The sequence below is a fragment of the Carcharodon carcharias genome, chromosome 9 (assembly GCF_017639515.1).
Source record: "Carcharodon carcharias isolate sCarCar2 chromosome 9, sCarCar2.pri, whole genome shotgun sequence".
Taxonomy (NCBI): Eukaryota; Metazoa; Chordata; class Chondrichthyes; order Lamniformes; family Lamnidae; genus Carcharodon; species Carcharodon carcharias.
Window position 1 is genome coordinate 44,046,217 of NC_054475.1, and position 19,894 is coordinate 44,066,110.

At 42.3% G+C, this 19,894-nt stretch overlaps 1 protein-coding gene across 4 annotated transcripts in view; it reads left to right on the top strand.

Annotated features, from left to right (window-relative positions):
• LOC121282344 (alpha-1,3-mannosyl-glycoprotein 4-beta-N-acetylglucosaminyltransferase C-like) overlaps nt 1-19,894 on the top strand; it is a 146,094-nt gene that overhangs the window by 100,509 nt on the left and 25,691 nt on the right. The window contains exon 1 of one of the 4 annotated variants that reach the window (XM_041196047.1): nt 19,564-19,853. The exons of the other annotated variants lie outside the window; for them this stretch is intronic. The gene's annotated coding sequence lies outside the window, so the exon portion shown is untranslated. Of the gene's footprint in view, nt 1-19,563; nt 19,854-19,894 lie in introns of those variants that run through there. 4 annotated transcript variants of the gene reach the window in all.

Here is a 19,894-nt window from a genome sequence, read left to right on the forward strand (position 1 = left end):
TGGTTATTTTGTGCACATTGTAACATATACCTCCCAGTTTCAAAACCAATGCACTAAAGCAGTATTAATTTACTGTATTAAATAAAAACAGAAACTGCTGGAAATGCCAAGCTGGTCTGATGTTATCTGTGGAGCGAGAAACAAGAGTTCATGTTTCGGGTCAATGACCTTTTGATTAATTTACCGTGTAGTTGAAATAGTTGGTAGAAAACTGCGCAGTACCTACAGGTACTTTCTGATGCACATGTGTGTGACTAAACCTACTATTTTGCCATTTTAATAGCAATATTGTGACCAAATACAATCCATACCATCAGAAAGGTGATTTCAACCAGTGCCTCCAATGTCATTGGAAGTAGCCATGTCTTTTCATGTCCAATGAGATGAGGGCCTAAAGTGTGCGGATTTTCCCCCTACAACAGCAACAATAACTTGCAATTATCCGGTACCTTTTAACATCGTATAGCGTCCAAGTTTCTTCATGAGCACTATCAATCAAATTTATCCATAAAATAGATTGTGTTTTGGATTTGTGCATATCTTCTTCAGCTATTAAGAGGAATATATTACTCTCAATGAAAGAATCTACATCTGTGACTAAAAGAATACACAAGCTTACATATGTTTTGAAGAGCACTTGCTTTTCTTTCAGACTGTGAGTGAAGAGGTACCTTTTTTCATTACTCGGAGAGTGAGAGATTGTGGAACTCGCTGCTAAATGGAGTATTTGAGGTGATTAGCATAGATGTATTTATGGGGAAGTTAGATAAATACATGATGAAGAAAGGAATAGAAGGATATGTTGATAGGGAGGGATGAAATAAGGTGAGAGGAAGCTTGTATAGAACATGACCTGTTGGGCCAAATGCTGTAAAACTCTCTTAATTTTTAAGCATCCATTGCCTTTTGGCAGTAATTTTGATTCCCTTTTTAATTAATGAAGAAGTTTAAGCTTTGCTGCAAAGTTCAGAGTGTTCCATTTCAAAAGATTTTTGAGTGATTGATGATAAATTTAAATGGGTGATTGGATCTTTACAAGCACTAATTATTTTCCCACTGCTGAAATGATTAGAATCCTCACCATAGTTCCTTTCTTACATTGCAACAGTTTGTAGCCCGTACATTTTATATCTATGTATTTCATCTTGTAACGCAAGTTCTAATGAATTGTTATGTTATAAACAGGACACAAAAATACTGCAATTCTTGCCAATTTTGGCAAAACAATCACTTCTAACTCCCAAGTTGAGGGACCACTTCCATCAATAATTAGCACATGGGCACCACAAACTGTTGGAATTGACTTTGCCAGTAAGCAGAGCTTTATATTTAGAAAGTAAATATACTTTCTGCCTGTATCCAAAGATAATTCTTACAAAAGGCAATTAGCTCATTACAGGTTTTCCTCATCAAAATTATATTTATGTTTTTTTTAGTTAGTGTGGAATGTTTTGCATTGTTCACGTTTATTATCATTAGCGAACTTTGATTTATGTTTACTATCAGCCAAACCAAATTGAATGTGATATTGTGGCACAGTAATCTGATGATGGCATGTGAGGAAAAGTGTCGTTCCTGGGTCATGCAACTCTACCAAGAACAGTAAATTTTACATCGACAGTGAACCAAAATACCTGTTAATGATTAAGTGAAACACAATTTCACTGGGGTGTTACAACGAGGGTTTTATAGAATGGTTTTTCAGATTTCCATAAACAGATTTTGCATCGCCGCCAACTCCTTAGGTGGTGGAAAATTCTGCCATCCAACAATCCTGGCCGTTATGTTTCATGTATATTCTTGCAAATGTTGGCTTGATCATTTTGAGTACATTACATTTGCCCTTTAAGTTTCTCAGCTCCTGAATTTGATCTGTTATTTACAATGACCAATAAAATTATAATTTATAGAGTGACAATAGTTCTTTGCTCTATCCTTAGTATTGGGCAGGTTAAAATTCCCTCCAGATCATTGGGACATAGGACTTGTTTACAGGAATGGTCAGTGATTGACATAAAGCCCATTAACTTGTCACTGATCAATGATTACAGAAAGGCCATTAAAACTGTCTAAAGACACTAATGTTATCATTAATACCATCAATATTCTATTTCCAGCATGAGTGGGCTTTTCCCAATATCAGCACTAGGAGGCCCTGGCAGGATATTGCATTGAGTTTATATTACCGTGCCACACACTGCTTGATATTGCTGTGAGACTTTCAATTATTCATTCACTCAGCCAGCTGCTGTTTCCATCATGCAAGTCAGACTAGAGAATAAAATCAACAGATAGGGTTTCCCCTGCTGCTGTTAATCGTGCCCCTTACGAGGGAAGGTTTTAGACCAGTTACAGTGCAAAATGTTATATTTCAAGCCAATTCCCATTCCTTGTATGCAACATAGTATTAAATGTCCTTTGATATTAACTGACCTGTTTTCGTGCCAAGGTGCTGAATGTGGGGGATGGCAATTGAGCTTGATAGAGTGCGTAGAGAGGCTTATGTCAAAACCTGACACTGAAAACAGGATGGAACATTCCCTTTTCTTTTTCCCTCTCCTGATGGCATTCACTTTAGCAGAAATATGATTTGGCCAGCCAAGCAATGTGGGAGAAATGGCAGGTGCCCACTGGGAGCTCACCCGGATAGCCATTCTTCCCAGGTAAGCCTGGGCAATGGGTGCCAGCAAGCTGTTTCCCATGGAGCTGGAGAGGACAGACACCATCGCAGCTGCATTCAATCTTCTCCCTGTCTCATGTCTTTGCACATGCAGTTTCTGGTACAAAGCACTAGGAATGACCAGAGTAGAATCTCTGATCAATTGTCTGCCCAGCCTTCATTGGGAAAGAACACTGCAGCCAACAACATGGCCTGTTGTTCAGATGTAGTGCTCAGATCACAACTGGCTCAGATAGACTAACTTGGCACAGAACAAAGATTTGAACCAGGCAGTACATTTTAAAAATTAATCATTGGGGAGGGGTCTACCCCGTTTGAATTTCTGATTTTTATTTTGCCTTTTAATAGTTAGTCACATTTTTGTTAATGTTAATGATTGTGAATCAATTGAATAATCAAAATCTGTTGCCTGCTTGGTAATTTGGGAAGGGACATGGTGCAGCTTAAGCTCCCCAGAACATTATGTAAAACACACAGTACATCAGCCCAGGGAGAAATGGAAGCTCTTACTGAGTTTGTTTGGAGAATTTTTCAGTGCCGCATGGAATCTGCAGCAATTACATATTTCATCTGGTGTTTTATTATGAATGCCAGTAACACTCCATAATTGATTGCAAATTGAGTTTTTACTCAGGAGAGCTCTAATTAGTCTCCTTTAATGGAGTGTACACTTCTCTGCTGAACAATCCTTTTTCATAGACAGTATGTGAGGCATAGAGTGTCTTGCAGAATTATTAGTTGGTTTATATTGAGCTATTATGCTGACTGGGAGAAAGCTCCAATCAATATAAATTCACAACCCACTTCTCCAATGGGCTTCTCCTGAAGATGTTACACCTATGCTGGTGTAAAGTCCCAAACACTCCTCTTATAGCCTGTGAGTGCTTTGATTAGCTATTTGACTGCAGAGGGTAAACAAGATTTTGTTCTTCCACGCACTGACAGTCCAACTAGAGTTACTAGATGGTACCCAGGAGCAGGAACTCTGGTTGATTTACCCTCCTGTGGAGTTATTGAGGTGCCCATCCTTTGAATTACAGGGGTAATGTTAACCATGGGTGATGGTATAAGATGGGCGATATCGAATTAGTTGCCCATTTTCTACCATATGCAATCTCTCTTTCTATTGAAGCCAATCGAAATGAAAATGAAACGAGGCATATACCAGACAGCTAATTCAATATCACCTATATTATACCATCACCCACAATTTAAATTACCCCAAAAGAGTCAGCAGCCCTGCTCATATCTGCCAGAACGTCAGTTGCGCTTTGAGGATGTGTGTATGTTGTGAATGTTTGATGCTAGTGTGTCAGTCATGGCTGCTCACCTTGGAGTCAGAAGCTTGAGTCTGAGTTCCACTCCAGAGACTTGAGCACAGAATCCAGACTAGTGTTAGTGCAATTGGGCTGGTTTGGGATCGATACCTGATCTAGCTGAAGTAGACTCAGGACATGCCTCCTTGCCCTGCCCCTTAGAATGGAAGGCAATGGTAAACCATCAAAACTGGGCCAAGAAAATGGCTTAGGATGAAGCATCAGCAGACAATGGGACAAGGACCTGCCTTTGTGCAGAACACACATGACATGTTAGTGTAATGCTGAGGGAGTGCTACACTGCCAGAAGTGTTGTTAAACCGAAACCTCACCTGCCCATCTCAGGATGTAAAAAATGGCACTACTTTGGGGAAAACTCTCCTGTCCTCCTTCAATGTCCAGGCCAATATTTATCCCTCCATCAGCACCACTAAAATAGATTAGCTGTTCAGGAAAGCTAGGTAAGGACAAAAGGAGGAGAAGTGTCCATATCGATTTAAGGAAAAGACTACATTGAGAATATTGCTGGAGAGAGAGTGGTCAAGCACAGAAACTCCTTCAGAGTGAAGAAACAATTGAGCTGCTATTGAACTACTCCACGTATTCTATAGGTCACCAGCCAGTGCGAAAGATGTCAGCAAATTTGCGGGGAAATTAGAGAAGTGCAAGAACTATAGAGAAGTGATAATGGGGGACACTGTTTATCCTAACATAAACTGGAATAATTGTAGTGTAAGGGCAGAGAGGGATAAGAGCTTCTGAATTGTGTCCAGGAGAATTTTCTTGACCAGTACATTTCCACCCAATGAGGAAAGAGATATTGCTGAACTTGGTTCCGGGCAATGAAGTGGGTCAAGTGTCCATTGGAGGAACGTTTAGGGATTAGTAATCACAGTATTTAAGATTTAGATTAACTATGAGAAGGACAAGGAGCAATTTAGACTAAAAATATCTAATTGGAAGAAGGACAATTTTATTGGGTTGAGAACAGACTTGTCCCAGGTAAAACTATAATGGGACAATGGGCAGTTTTTAAAGAGGAGATGGTTTGAATACAATCAAAGTACATTCCCACCAGGGGATAGGGAAGGACAAACAAAGCCAGAGCTTTCTAGATGACAGAACAGACAGATGGCTGGATTTTTGGCATCCCACCCTAATATATTTGAAGGTGGGAGTAGCTTGCAGGATAAAGTGGGCTGGAAAGGGTGGCAGGCAGCCCTGCCCGCCTTTAGGCTTATTGAGGCCCTTATGGCCAATTAATGGCCACTTCAGGACATCATTCCACCTCTGCTACTATTTTATATGTGGCAGGGAAAGGTGGAAGTAAGGCAGGCAGCCCCTGGCAACTTTCACTGCTTGAACTACTGTCAGGCAAGAAGGGAGTTACCTTTTTAGAGGCTTCTCTGTGCCCATCAGAGGTAATTCCCCCTCTCAAAGATCAGACCCACCACCACCACTCTGCCCCACCCCCACCCTTTAACATTTCCCCCGGTCTCTCTAACCTGGCCACCTACCCTCCTCACTCCCATCGCAGGCATCTACTAATTAGGCCCGTCCAAAACACTGGACTTACCTCTAAGTCCAGGCTCTGTGGGCTAAACTTTACAGGAATATGTATTCCCTGCCCTCCAGGAGGTGGGAAAACTGTGGGCTGGCCACCTGCTTTATTTTGAGCGCCACCGCACCCCTTCCTCGTGTGTCCTGTCTCTGCACCACCCCCCCCCCCCCCAAGCTTCACATATACCAGCAAGGAGGCCGTAAAATCCAGCCCCAGGACTCCTTTTCCTTGGGGACTGGCTCTGGCTACAGCAGTGGTCAGCACTCAATCCTGGTGCTGCTGCTGGGACAACTGAGCTGCCAGCCGATCTGATTGGCCCACAGTTCTCTAGGGCGGGGCTTCTTCCCAGACCAGGGTGGAAGTCCCACTCTGAAACAATTAAGGCTGCTCCCAGCATATTGTCACTGAAGGGCAACCGGCTTTTGAATTGGCGGACTTTAGGTCGAATTTTCCACCCAGATGTGGAATGGTGTCGGTGGCGGGGAATATGTCTCCACAAAAAATGCAGCAGAAAAGGGTGCATGTAACAGATGTCAGGTTGATAACACAAATAGGAATCGGGCTGAATATGGAAAGATCAGATGAGAAGTGAGAAAGGAAAGAAGAGTGGCAAACAGACTGTGTATGAGAACAGACTGGCAGCTAATGGAAAGGGCATCTGAAAGTCCTCTGTAGACATATAAATAGTAAACGTGTGGTAAGAGGAGAGAGAGGTGGTGTCAATTATGGACCAAAGAGGGCATGCTAAAAGGTTGGTTAAGGAAAAAGTGGGACCTATCAGAGAGGAAGGTGGAAACTTGTGTGTAGATGCAGAGGCTGTGGGAAGGGTTTTGAATGAATATTTTGTCTCCGCATTTACTAAGGAAAGGGAGGATGTAGGTATAGTAGTCCAGGAGGAAGACTGTGAGATATTGGACAGGATAGTCATAAAGAGAGAGGAAGTACTTGAAGGGTTGAAATCCTTGAAAGTTGATAAGTCACCAGGGCCAGATGGATTGTTTCCGAGGCTGCTGAAGGAAGTCAGGGAGGAGACAGCAAATGCTCTGAGGGTGATTTTCCAATCTTCACTAGATACAGGGGAGCTACTAGAGAAATGCAAACGTAGTTCCATTGTTTAAAAAGGGATCAAAGGAAATGCCAAATAATTATAGGCCAGTTAGTCTTACATCGGTGGTGAGAAAATTAGTAGAATCAATCCTGAGAGACAGGATTAACTGTCATGTGGAAAGACATGGACTAGTCAAGGATGGTCAGCATGGATTTGTTAAAGGAAGGTCTTGCCTCACAAATTTGATTGAGTTCTTTGAGGAAGTGACAAGAAGGGTTGATGAAGGTAGTGCAGTCTATGTTTTGTACATGGATTTTCGCAAGGCATTTGACAAGGTCCCACATAGCAGATTGGTCAGGAAAGTAAAAGCCCATGGGATTCAGGGTAACGAGGCAAACTGGATAAAAGGTTGGCTTTGTAACAGGAAACAAAGGGTAATGGTCGATGGATGCCCTTGCGAAAGGAAAGTTGTCTCAAGTGTTCAACAGGGCTCGGTGTTGGGACCCTTGCTGTTTGCGTTATATATTAACGATTTAGACGTGAACATGGGGGGAGGATTGGGAAATTTGCAGATGACGCAAAGATTGGCTGAGTAGTGGATAGTGTAGAGGATAGCCATAATCTCCAAAACGATATAGATGGGTTGGTGAAGTGGGTGGTAAAGTGGCAGATGGATTTTAACAGAGAAGTGTGAGGTCATACATTTAGGGAGGTCAAACAGTTACAGGGATTACACAATAAATGGGAATGTACTAAGAGTGGTAGATGAAATGAGAGATCTTGACATACAAGTACACAGGTTCCTGAAGGCAGCAGTTCAAGTAGACAAAGTTGTAAAGAAGGCATGTGGAATGCTCTCCTTCATTGGCAGAGGTATAGAATACAAAAATAAGTATATAATGTTGGAATTGTATAAAACACTGGTGAGGCCACAACTAGAGTATTGTGTGCACTTCTGGTCACCACATTACGGGAAGGATGTAATAGCTCTGGAGAGAGTGCAGAGGAGGTTAAAAAGAATGTTGCCAGGGTTAGAAAAGTGTAGCTACCAGGAGAGATTGGATGGGTTGGGGTTATTTTCCTTGGAACAAAGAAGGCTGAGAGGTGACTTGATTGAGGTGTACAAAATTATGAGGGGAATAGATAGAGTGGACAGGATAAAATTGTTTCCCTTGATGGAGAATTCTAGAACCAGGGGACATAGATTCAAGATAAGTGGCAGAAGGTGTAGAGGGGACATGAGGAAGAACTTTTTTACACAGAGGGCAGTGGGTGTCTAGAATTCGCTGCCCAAGTTGGTGGCAGAGGCAGAAACTCTAAACTCTTTTAAAAAGTACCTGGATCTGCACCTTAAGTGCTGTAAGCTGCAGGGCTATGGGCTGGGTGCAGGAAGGTGGGATTAGAAAGGGCAACTGGGTGTCCTCGGGCTGGCATGGACAAGATGGGCCAAATGGCGGCCTCCTGTGCTGTAACTTTTCTTTGGTTCTATAGCATGGTTGATGTATTAAATAAGTACTTTGCATCTGTCTTTAGCAAGGAAGAAAATGCAGCCAGAGTCACAGTGAATGAGGAGGCAGTGGAGATACTGGATGGGCTAAAAAATGAATAAAGAGGAGGTGTTAGAATTGCTGACTGTTCTTAAAGCTAAGTCATTAGGACCAGATGGACATTTGTGCAAACTGAGGGAAGTAAGGGTAGAAATTGCAGATGCACTGGCCATAATCTTCCTCTGATACAAGCTGGTGTCAGAGGATGGGAGAATTGCTGATGTTACAACTTTGTACAATTCTAAAGGGGGTGCAGGAACAGAGAGATCTGGCAGTATAGATTGCATAAATTGTTGAAATTGGTAGGGCAGATTGAGAAAGTCATTTTAAAGGCATGCAAGATCTTTGACATCATAAATAGAGGCCTAGAGTACAAAGACAAAGAAGTTATCATGACACTTTATAAAGCCCTGGTTCAGCCTCAACTGGAATATTGTCTGATTCTGGGCACCACACTATTGGAAAGATGTGATGCCTTTAGAGAGAGTGTAGAAACTGGTTCAAGTGATTGGGGGTGGTGGTGGTGGTGGTGGTGGTGGTGGGGGGGGGGGGGGGGGGGGGGGGGGGACGGTGGGGGGTGGGGGACGGTGGGTGGGTGGTGGTTTCAGTTACATGGACGGATAAGAAAATCTGGGGTTGTCCTCCTTACACATGGAAGTTGAGGGGAGATTTAATAGAGGTTTTTTTAAAAAGCAAGCAGGCAGAGTAGACCTAGAGAATTTTTTCCCATCGGCAGAAGACTCAAGAATCAGAGCGAACAGATTTAGTGATTGGCAAAAGAACTAGAAAGAGACATGATGACCTGAATTTTGTGGGCCACCCACTGACAGGAAAGCAGTCAGGTGGACCTGTAAATTAGGGTGCCATGCCATTAGCATGTGCCCAACGCCAGCCTGCCCACTGCCGCCCTGCCACAATTTTTCAGATGGTTAGAGAAACCTTCACCCAACATGTAGCCTGGTAGGTTTAATATTACAGACTGCTGACCAATGAAAGGTGAGGGGTGCCTCTCTCCTGGGCCTCCTGTGCCAATCGGAGGCCTCCTTCCACAGTTTTGCCTCCCAATGTCCGTCCACTCTGCCCTGTCAAACATGACCTCCCCTGCCACCACACCCCACCCCAAAACCCCTCACTGGGGCCTGCCAACCCAACCCCAGTGAGATCCTAGACTTAGCTCGGTTTTGGGGCATCCATGGTTCCTCTTCCACCTGCAGTACTGGCAGTGGCCACTGATCCTGGTATGACGCAGAGTTGCTAGCCTCCAATTGGCCAGCATCATTGAGATAGGACTTCTTCATGGAGATAGAAAGATGTCACGCCTCACACTAATTAAAGGGCCGTCACCTACAGAGTTAGAGTGGGGCAAGCCAGCCAAGCGGAGGCAGGCTCACTCCTAACATTTACACTGGAGTGCAGAAAGCCCACCCTCAATATATAATCCAGCCCAAGGAGAAACGTGTTTTACAGAGTGTATATTTTATATTTTGGATCTACACAGAATTGACGCTAGTTTGTGTGTGTGTGTAACAGGCTTAACGTACAGAGCTTTAAAATGTCTACTCCATGCTTACAACTCTTTCCACAGCTTTGTTTACTTTTCTCTGAGTCCACACCCAGGCTTAACCAAATGAGCAGAGTGAGCATCAGTAGTAAAAGGACGCATAATTAAACACAGAATAATTGAACACTGCGATTTTAGAATGTACTGCCTGAAAGGGTGGTGGAGACGCATACAATTGTGGCTTTCAAAACGGAATAGGATAAGCGCTTCGAGAGAAAAATTGCAGTGCCAAGGGGAAAGGATGGGGGTATGGGACTAATTAAATTGCTCTTGCAGAGAACCAGCATAGACACGAGTGATGCCTCCTTCTATGCTGCAATCTTTCGATGATTCTATTGACACAATGCCCTGGTACCTAGCTACCATGCTTCCTAACAGTAACAAGACTTCAATAAGTACGTTATTGGCTGTAAAGCGCTTTGGCACGTCGTAGGTTGTGCAAATGCAAGTTCTTTTTTTTCTTTATTTGTGACCACTAGAGTGACATACATTGGAAGGATTTACAAGATGATGAAACAGAAAGGAGAGAAATATTAAATTTTGCACAGAAGTTTATAAATCTACTACTGATAAGGGCAACAATTACCAATTTGTGTTGAATCTGTACCATTCCGTTCTGTAGACAGCTAACATTAAATGAAATGGCCCAATGTGAAGGGTGATCCTAATTTGTGAAATTTGAGAATGAATGCCTGCTTTCATCAAACTCCCTGACAATGGTGTACAGCATACATCCAATGACACAGCAGACACAGTAATAATGTTTCTTGAAAAATAAAAGAGGATGGCAGCAGTATGATGGATTTAGTAATGTGATACCAATCTTAACCAACAGGATAGAATAGAAGCAACAAGCTGAGACACTAAAGAAAATCCATGGAGGAAAGTCAGAATAAGTCAGTGAAAGCCCAAAAAATCAGAGATGTAAAATAAATGTTACATTCTGTCTTACATTTTTAATTTTACTGTGTTCCTACAATTGTGAGAAAACCATGGAAACATTTTCATTATTTCCACACTGTGTTGACATGAGAAAATGTGGAGGAAATACAGGGTGCAACGCATTCCAAAATTACTGTGCTACACAAGACACATCTGACCGTGATATCGTCACATTTGACTAAATTGTTTCTGTCCTATATTTTGCCACCCGTTAGCTTTCATTTTCTCTCCCTCACTTTCACATGTATCCATACCTAAACATGGATAAAAGGAAGACCATATTAGTTGATGACACAATCTGATGATCAAATGACATCAACTGTTACCACAGCAACATGACTTCTGCAACCCTGAATAGCACACAGATCACATTTGGAGCTTTTCAATTCTGCCCAAGCCATCAAATAATTTTCCACATGAAAGCTTATTATGTATTTTTAAACTTCCAAGATTGCTTAAACTTCTACATTGTGACACCTCAGGACAGGAAAAAATAGGGCCCAGACGCTCGTGGCCCAAGGAAGGTGGAAAAGTGGAATGATCATAGCAGCGTGGTTGAAATTGTTTCAAGTTTCCACCTGCCTTTTGTGGCAGAAGCTGGTCACAGCACCGTATATAGATAAACTTCTGTTTTCTTGCACAGATCAAATCTTTGCAATTAGAGAGCTGTGACAGAAGCAAGCACAATAACCAGGGAAAATGCATGATTCAACATCCATGTGCCGACATGAAAATGTATAATGATTTGCTTTTGAAGTGAGATAACAAGACCATTCATGACTTGGATCTATGTTTATATTTAGTGACCTTTATTCTTTGGAGATGGTGATCCCATGAGGACCATGGAAACACTATAACTAAGGTATTGTGGTTATAGTCATCTTTGGGGAGACAGTGGCGTAGCATTAATGTCACTGGTCTAGTAATCCAAAGGCCCAGGCTAATGCTTTGGGGACTTGGGTTCAAATCCTACCATAGCAGTTGGTGGAATTTAAATCCAGTTAATAAAACCTCGAATTATAAAGCTAGTCTCTATAATGGTGACCTTGACAGTTATCATCGATTGTTGTTTTAAAAATCTATCCTGTTCACTAATGTCCTTTAGGGAAGGAAATCTGCCGCCCTTCCTTGGTCTGGCCTACTTCTGCAATATAGTTGACTCTTGATTGCCCTTTGAAATGGCCGTGTAAGCTCCTTAGTCCAAGGGCAATTAGGGATGGGCAACAAATGCTGGTCTTGCAGTGATGCCTACACCCCATGAAAGGATAAAGGGAAAAAATAAAGGATGAACAGTGTGAGATCTAGCACTATGTAGGAGCATGGGGAGGGTACTGAAGGAAGAATTTTGGTTACAAATTAGTAGTTTGAGAGCCATTATTCCAAGTGATAAAGAAAAAAGGTAGACTGTGGCCGTGGGACACTATCCCTCCTCACGCTTCTCAAACTCCACAACTTTACCACTATGTCGTCATCTCCGCATAATGTCACGGGACTAAAAATCCAGAGACCCAGGTTAATGCTCTCGTGACATAGATTCAAATCCCACCACAACAGCTAGTGGAATGTAAATTCAATGAATAAATATGGAATTGAAAAGCTCATCTCCGTAATACTGACCATGAATCTATCACCGACTGTCATAAAAACCCATTTGGTTCACTATTGTCTTTTGGGGAAGGAAATCTGCTGTCCTTACCTGATCTAGCCAATATGGGATTCCAGACCCACTGTAATATGGTTGACTCTTACCTGCCCTCTGCCACTCAGTTCAAGGGCAGTTAGGAATGGGCAACACATGCGGACCTTGCCAGTGACACCCATGGCCCATTAAAGAATTTTTTTAAGACTGAAGCTTTTGATAGTCTATTCCACTTTCCATCTCCCAAGCTGCTCTTCCCTTGCCCAGCTTCATGGAACCGCAATTGGTTGGTTCTATTCTTATCTCACAGTCACATGATGTCCAGTTGCCTCCAGGGTATCCCATAGTCTTTTCCTTGGCTCTCTCCTCTTTCTCATGTACATGCTTCTGCTTAGCAACATTATCCAAAGATATAGGGACAAGTTCCCTATGTATGCTAATCAATTCCAGCTTTAGCTGTTTGCCACCTCTCTTGTCTCTCCGTGTTGTCAGATTGCTGGATGATAGCCATCCTTGGAACAAGCTGCAATTTTCTCCAGTTCAGTACAATCATGGCAGATCTAGGACTTTAACTCCACTTTATAGAATGCCCCCTATTATCCCTTAATTCCGTGAAGGACCTAAATCTGTCTTTCTCTGTATTCAACCATGGAGCATCCACAACCCTCTGGGGTAGAGAATTCCAAAGATGCATGGCCTTATGACTAAAGAAAATTCTTCCCATCTCAATCCTAAATGACCCTTTATTGTGGGCTGCGCTCCCAGTGTTCTCCCAACCAGTGGAAACAACTTCTTAGGTACCTACCTTGTGAAGCCCCTTCATAACTTTAGGCTGAAACCATTGTCCATAGCTCCCATCACAAGAACCATATCCTTGTCACTTATTCTAACCCCACTTTGGTTGAACCAGTCTGGTTGCAACCAAGATGTCCTATTTCATAAATTCAAGATGGCTCCACAAATCTCCTTGCTAAGCACCTCCTATTTTTTGCCATCCATTATCTTATTCCCCCAATCTCCTACCTTCCATTGTTTAAATATTCATGGTTCTAATAATGTGTGCATTTTACCCAATACCTTTACCACCACCACCTTGAAAGCAGTAGGGATGGGCAACAAATGCTGGCATAGCCAATGATGCCCACATTCTGTGAAAAAAATTATCTTGTAGTTTGGGCTTTTTTAAACTGGTAGTATAGAGTGCCCATTGCCCAATCTCTGACCATGCCTGCTGCTTGTTTTCCTCACTGAGCATTGGAGTTTCTCTCAAATTGCAAATTCCTGGACAACTCTGGACATCGGTAAGAGATCACTGAACGGAACTGCATCTGTAAGACTCAGCTCCCTTGTCACTGTTATGCTGCTCAGTTGCTTCAATTTTAAAGTAACTTGGTTAGCCTGCAGTCTATCCTGCACTGCTGTGGTGAATGAGCGTCTGAGTGATTTTTCAGCTTCAGCTACAGCCTGGTTGCTGGCCAGAATTCCAATCTTCTGCTCTGAAGCCCATTTCTTCACCCCCTCTGGATCTTATGGTGATCTCCAACTTTGTCCAGATCTTGCTACCTCTCACTCGATTCTGCGCACCACCTGGCTTTTCATTCCCACAGATGTGCATCCTCCAATGCTCTACCCTTCAAATAGCTCCTGCCTCACTGACCCTCCACATCCGTCTCTGAACTTGGACATCAGTTCACCAATCGTCCAAGCTGACTCCAGCCTACCTACGTCAAATTTGTCCATCACAGAGCCTCTGACTTTAACTCTAGATTCCCTCTTATTGTTGTCTCTCTTTTCTTTCACCACCAGGATATATGTATCCTAATATTACTACATAACCAGACCTACGTATTCCCTGTGTCCATTGCATTGGAAGCAGTTCAGAGATGCTTCACTAAGCTGATTCCTGGGATGAAGGACTGTCTTATGAGGAAAGATTGAACAGTTGGGTTTCTATTCATTGGAGTTTAGAAGAAGGAGAATGTGATGTGAAACATATAAGATTCTGAGGGCGCTTGACAGGGTAGACATTGTGATAATGTTTTCCCTTGTGGGGGAATCTAGAACTAGAGAGCACAACTTAAAAATAAGGGGCCTTCCATTTAAGATGGAGTTGAGGTGGAATTTCTTCTCCCAAATTGGTGTAAGTTTTTGGAATTCTCTTTCCCAGAGAGCAGAGGAGGCTGGGTCACGAACATATTCAAGGCTTAGTTAGATTTTCGATTGACAAGGATTCAAGGGTTGTTGGAGGGGGGTAGGCAGGAAGGTGGAGTTAAGACCATATACAGATCAGCCATGATCTTATTGAATGGTGGAGCAGATTTGATGGGCTGATGAAATTAGATCTTATTGACCTGCATGTTTTAGCTGCCACTCTAGATCCTAGCCCATTACTTCTATTTCCACCTTTCCCCCTGCACACCACCTCTCTTCCCCCCACCCCCGCAACGCCACAATTTTTCTTTACCCTCCTAGACATAAGAACATAAGAAATAGGAGTAGGAGTAGACCATTCGGCCTTGAGCTTCCAGCTTTCCTGCACTATCCCCATATCCCTCATTGTCTGAGTATCCCAAAATCTATCAATTTCTGTCTTGAATATATTCAACGAATGAGAATCAACAGTTCTCTGTGATAGAGAATTCCAAAGATCCACAACCCTTTGAAGGAAGAAATTTCTCATCTCAGTGCTAAATGGCTAAGCTCTTACTCTGAGACTATGACCCCAAGCCCTAGACACTCCAGCCAGGGGAACAGTCTCCCCACACCTCCTTATCAAGCACCTTAGGACTTTTATATGTTTCAATGAGATCACTCCACTCCTCGTTCCTCATGGAATATAGGCCCAGTCTATTTAAGCTCTCCTTGTAGGACAATCCTTTCACCCCGGGAATCAGTCTAGTGAATCTTCATTGCACTTCCTCCAAGGCCAGTATATCCTTCCTTAGGCAAGAAAATTAAAACTGCACATGGTGGTGAGGGGAATGGGGTGATCTCACCAAGGCCACATACTATTCCAGTAAGGTTTCTTCACCCTTATACTCCAACTCCTTTGTAATAAAGGAAATACACCATTTGCTAACATATTATTCACTTTCTTAAGTTTTTGTTTTACCTCCCATGTTAACTTTCTGTCATTTGTGTACAAGGACATCAGGTCCCTCTAAATACCAACATTTTCCAGTCTCTCTCCATTTTGACACAAGACATTTCCATTTTTCCTTCCAAAGTGAATAACTTCACATTTATACACATTGTCCTCTATCTGCCATGTTCTTTTCCACACATATAACCTGTCTATATCCCTTTGCAGCCTTTTATCATCCTCCGAGTTATTTAGTTGGCCACCTAACTTTTAGTTAGCAAACTCGGATACATTTTTTAAAAATTCATTCATGGGATGTGGGCATCACTGGCTGGGCCAGCATTTATTGCCCATCCCTAGTTGCTCTTGAGAAGGTGGTGGTGAGCTGCCTTCTTGAACCGCTGCAGCCCATGCGGTGTAGGTGCACAGTACTGTTAGGAAGGGAGTTGCAGGATTTTGACCCAGTGACAGTGAAGGAATGGTGATATATTTCCAAGTCAGGGTGGTGAGTGGCCTGGAGAGGAACTTCCAGGTGGTGGTGTTCCCATCTATCTGCTGCCCTTTTCCTTCTAGATGATTGTGGGTTTGGAAGGTGCTGTCTAAGGAGCCTTGGTGAATTCCTGCAGTGCATCTTATAGATGGTACACACTGCTACTGTGAATCAGTGGTGGAGGGAGTGAATGTTTGTGGATGTAGTGCCAATCAAGCAGACTGCTTTGTCCTGGACAGCTTCTTCAATGTTGTAGGAGCTACACTTATCCGGGCAAGTGGGGAGCATTCCATCACATTCCTGACTTGTGCCTTGTAGATGGTGGACAGGATTTGGGGAGTCAGGAGGTGAGTTACTCATCACACGATTCCTAGCCTCTGACCTGCTCTTGTAGCTAGTCATATGGCTAGTCCAGTGCAGTTTCTGGTCAATGGTAACCTTCAGGATGTTGATATTGGGGGATTCAGTGATGGTAATGCCATTGAACATCAAGGGGCAAAGGTTGGATCCTCTCTTGTTGGAGATGGTCAGTGTCTGACACATGTGGGGCGCGAATGTTACTTGCCACTTGTCAGCCCAAGCCTGAATATTGATCAGGTCTTGCTGCATTTGGACATGGACTGTTTCAGTATCTGAGGAGACATGAATGGTGCTGAACATTGTGCTGAACATTGTGCAATCATCAGCGAACATCCCCACTTCTGAAGGAAGGTCATTAATGAAGCAGCTGAAGATGCTTGGGCCAAGGACACTACCCTGAGGAACTCCTTTGGTGATATCCTGGAGCTGAGATGACTGTCATCCAATAACCACAGCCATCTTCCTTTGTGCTAGGTATGACTCCAACCAGTGGAGAGTTTCCCCCCCGATTCCCATTGACTTCAGTTATGCTAGGGCTCCTTGATGCCACATTCAGTCAAATGCGGCCTTGATGTCAAGGAAAGTCACTCTTGCCTCACCTCCGGAGTTCAGCTCTTTTGTCCATGTTTGAACCAAGGCTGTAACGAGGTCAGGAGCTGAGTGGCCCTGGCGGAACCCAAACTGGGCATCAGTGAGCAGGTTATTGCTAAGTAAGCGCCGCTTGATAACACGGTTAATGACTCCTTCCGTTACTCTATTGATGATTGAGAGTAGACTGATTTTTTTTTAGGCATGAGCTGCTTAAACCCATTTTAAAAGGAGCCTATCAAATATTAAATAAAATGAAAAAAAAGGACTGCATTTACTATTGAAACTAGTAAACAGATCTGAATGATTTTTTTTAGTCATTTTCAGTTATTTAAGATCTGGTTATTCACAGGTGGTCAACTAAAACAAATGATTAAAATACTTATTTTTTGTGATAAAGCCCTTTATAGCTGGATCACTAAAACTGCACAAAGGTGCCACTCTTAAATCTATCAAGGTGTATTTTTTTAAGGCATAAAGAAGCACATTCTAAAAGGCTGCCTGATTGCACTGGTTTCCAATTGCACTGGTGCATTGCAGATTTTAGGTTTGTATGCAAATAAACTTGAGCAGAAACTTGAGCGAAAAAATCCACTTCTGAAAACCAGTGCAATTTGAACATAATTTGTACCCAGATGACTGCTTTAAGCAGATTTATTCTTTGTTTTTTGATTTATTCCCCCCCAACTCTGCCCCCCCCCCCCAAAACCTTTGCTTTCACCATGGTTCAAACCATTGTTTGGTAAAGATTGGGGAGCTGATGGTGTTTCCAAGCCACTGCTGCCCAACTATGAAGATCAGCCTGAGAGAATGATTGACCTTCGCTCTGAATAGGAACTTCCCTATCCTTTAGCTGTGCACTTTCCTCATCAATGTGGAAAACATTAGAAATTGGACCAATAAAAGCCCACTGTAAATTGTTTTATCAGCAGAGGTCATGGCCATGGCGTTCTTTGTTTTTGTTTCTGGTTCTAATTTACAGTTTAATCCATTTCCTTGTTTTCCCTTCTATGCACGAAGATATTTTGTATCTAATGTACATCATATCCATGGCACTGTGCCTGCTGCAGGCATGCGATGGCACAAGAGAGCCACTGCATTAATGGAAGTGATTTGTCCAGTTTTAGGCCCTCTGGTGCTGAGACTGGAATATGTCTCCCAAGGTTTTAAAGATCTCCAATCTGAAAAATATGACTATATTGGTTGAACATACTGCACTGATTTATAATAGAAAAAGAAAACTTTTATTGTTGCAATGAGATCATTTTACCTTATGTACAAAGATGGCAATATGTACTTTGAAAATTAATGGAAGGAAACATACAGAAGTTATTGGAGAATTATTCCTGTATCTGGTTTTATGATTGAGTGAACTTGTCTATTTGAAGAGCTTTGTGGCAGGGTCGTTCAAAGCATCAATGGCCTATTGAGCAGCTTTTGCAGCTCTGAGCCGCAGCATATCAGCAGGCACACTGACCTGAGCTTGGAGATAACCTCTATTAAGTCACCAAAAACTGTGCATAATTTAAAAGAAAGTGACCTTTGTGCAAACTGTGTGGCTTCAACCAATTCATAGGTGCAGATCTTACAGGATTGGACAAACTATACTCCAGGTAAACTCATTTAGACTTCTATTTTTGCTGTTGGTTTTGTTTGATGGAACAATAACATTTCAGAGCTCTACGGTCTCTGAATAAAATTGTGCAATTCAGTACTTTGTTGATCGAAACTGGGTTTTTCTTGTGCCCAGCAGGCTCCTTCAGTTTATCTCTATGTGGCGGGCCACATTCAAATGCTGATGTCACATGTGAATGATTCATTTATGAGACATTTTTTCAGCCTAAAGTTAGCAGGTAACCACAAGGTTGCGTCTGCAATGGCTGTGTCTGTTTCATAGACATGGTACACATTTGTTTTTCCCCCACAGGGAGTGACTAAACTGGCCTTAAAAGAACAAACTAGGTTAAATGCAGCTCCATCATACTATGACAGCCTTGCTAAGAGTAACACCATGGGAGATTGGAGAGTTTTTTTCAATTAGATGCGATGAGCAAGTTGTGGAGCTTATTATTCTCTCCTTTTCACACCAGCTGTACAATTGGTTTTAATCTGTTCTCTAATTATATACTTAAAGAAATATTGATTACCTATATTGCAGCTGGCTAGATTGTAATAATGCCAGAAAATTCTTAGAGCAATATTACCAAAATACTGCATCTTGCTCTGCCATTCTGAGCATTTATAAATTCTTCCAATTGCTGAAAATTATATTTTCAGTTATATAAAAATTCCTATTGAGTCATATTCATTCCATTCACAAAATACAAGAGCGTGTAGGACAAACTAAAAATCAAGGTGAGAAAGGAAACTCAAGGCAAAAGAGATGCCTAGAGACAGGTTGCATAACTGCTTTTGGACAAATAATCCCTGGGATGCATGGAAGTGTTTGCATAAGATGCTGGGCTTCACATCAAGAAAGAGAAATGACCCATTTTAGTCTCTAGCTAATCCTTGTGATGTTGCGAATGAATTGAACAGATTTTTTAGCCAGTTTGGAAATGATGAATTTAAGGAACATGTGATTCCGCAGGAGGCTTCACTTCATGAACTAGAAGGATCTCATGTTACTGTCAACAAATGGGAGGTCGAGAAGCAATTCAAGCACGTGAATCCATGGAAGGCAAGCGGTCCAGATCAGATCATCAGAAAAATTCTTAAGGAATGTGCTCATCAGTTGGCAGATCCATTCTCTCTGGTCTTTCAGAAATTGTTTGACACATACTATTCCTCGCTGTTGGAAATCAGCCATCATCATACTGATTGCTGAGAAGCCTTAACATGCTGAGCTGAAGGATTACCAACCAGTTGCAATTACATCAATAGCCATGAAGTGTTTTGAACGCATTGTGTCAAAGCATCTTTTAGATCCTCTTGTTCCACTTATTGATCAGTTACCGTTTGGCTGTATCAGCCTCTGAAGTCAGTGGACAACACTTCTGATCTTGGTCCATCTCATCCAACAGGACACCGATTGATTAGGTAACTATGCTTGCACTAAATTCTATTGATTTCTCTTCAGC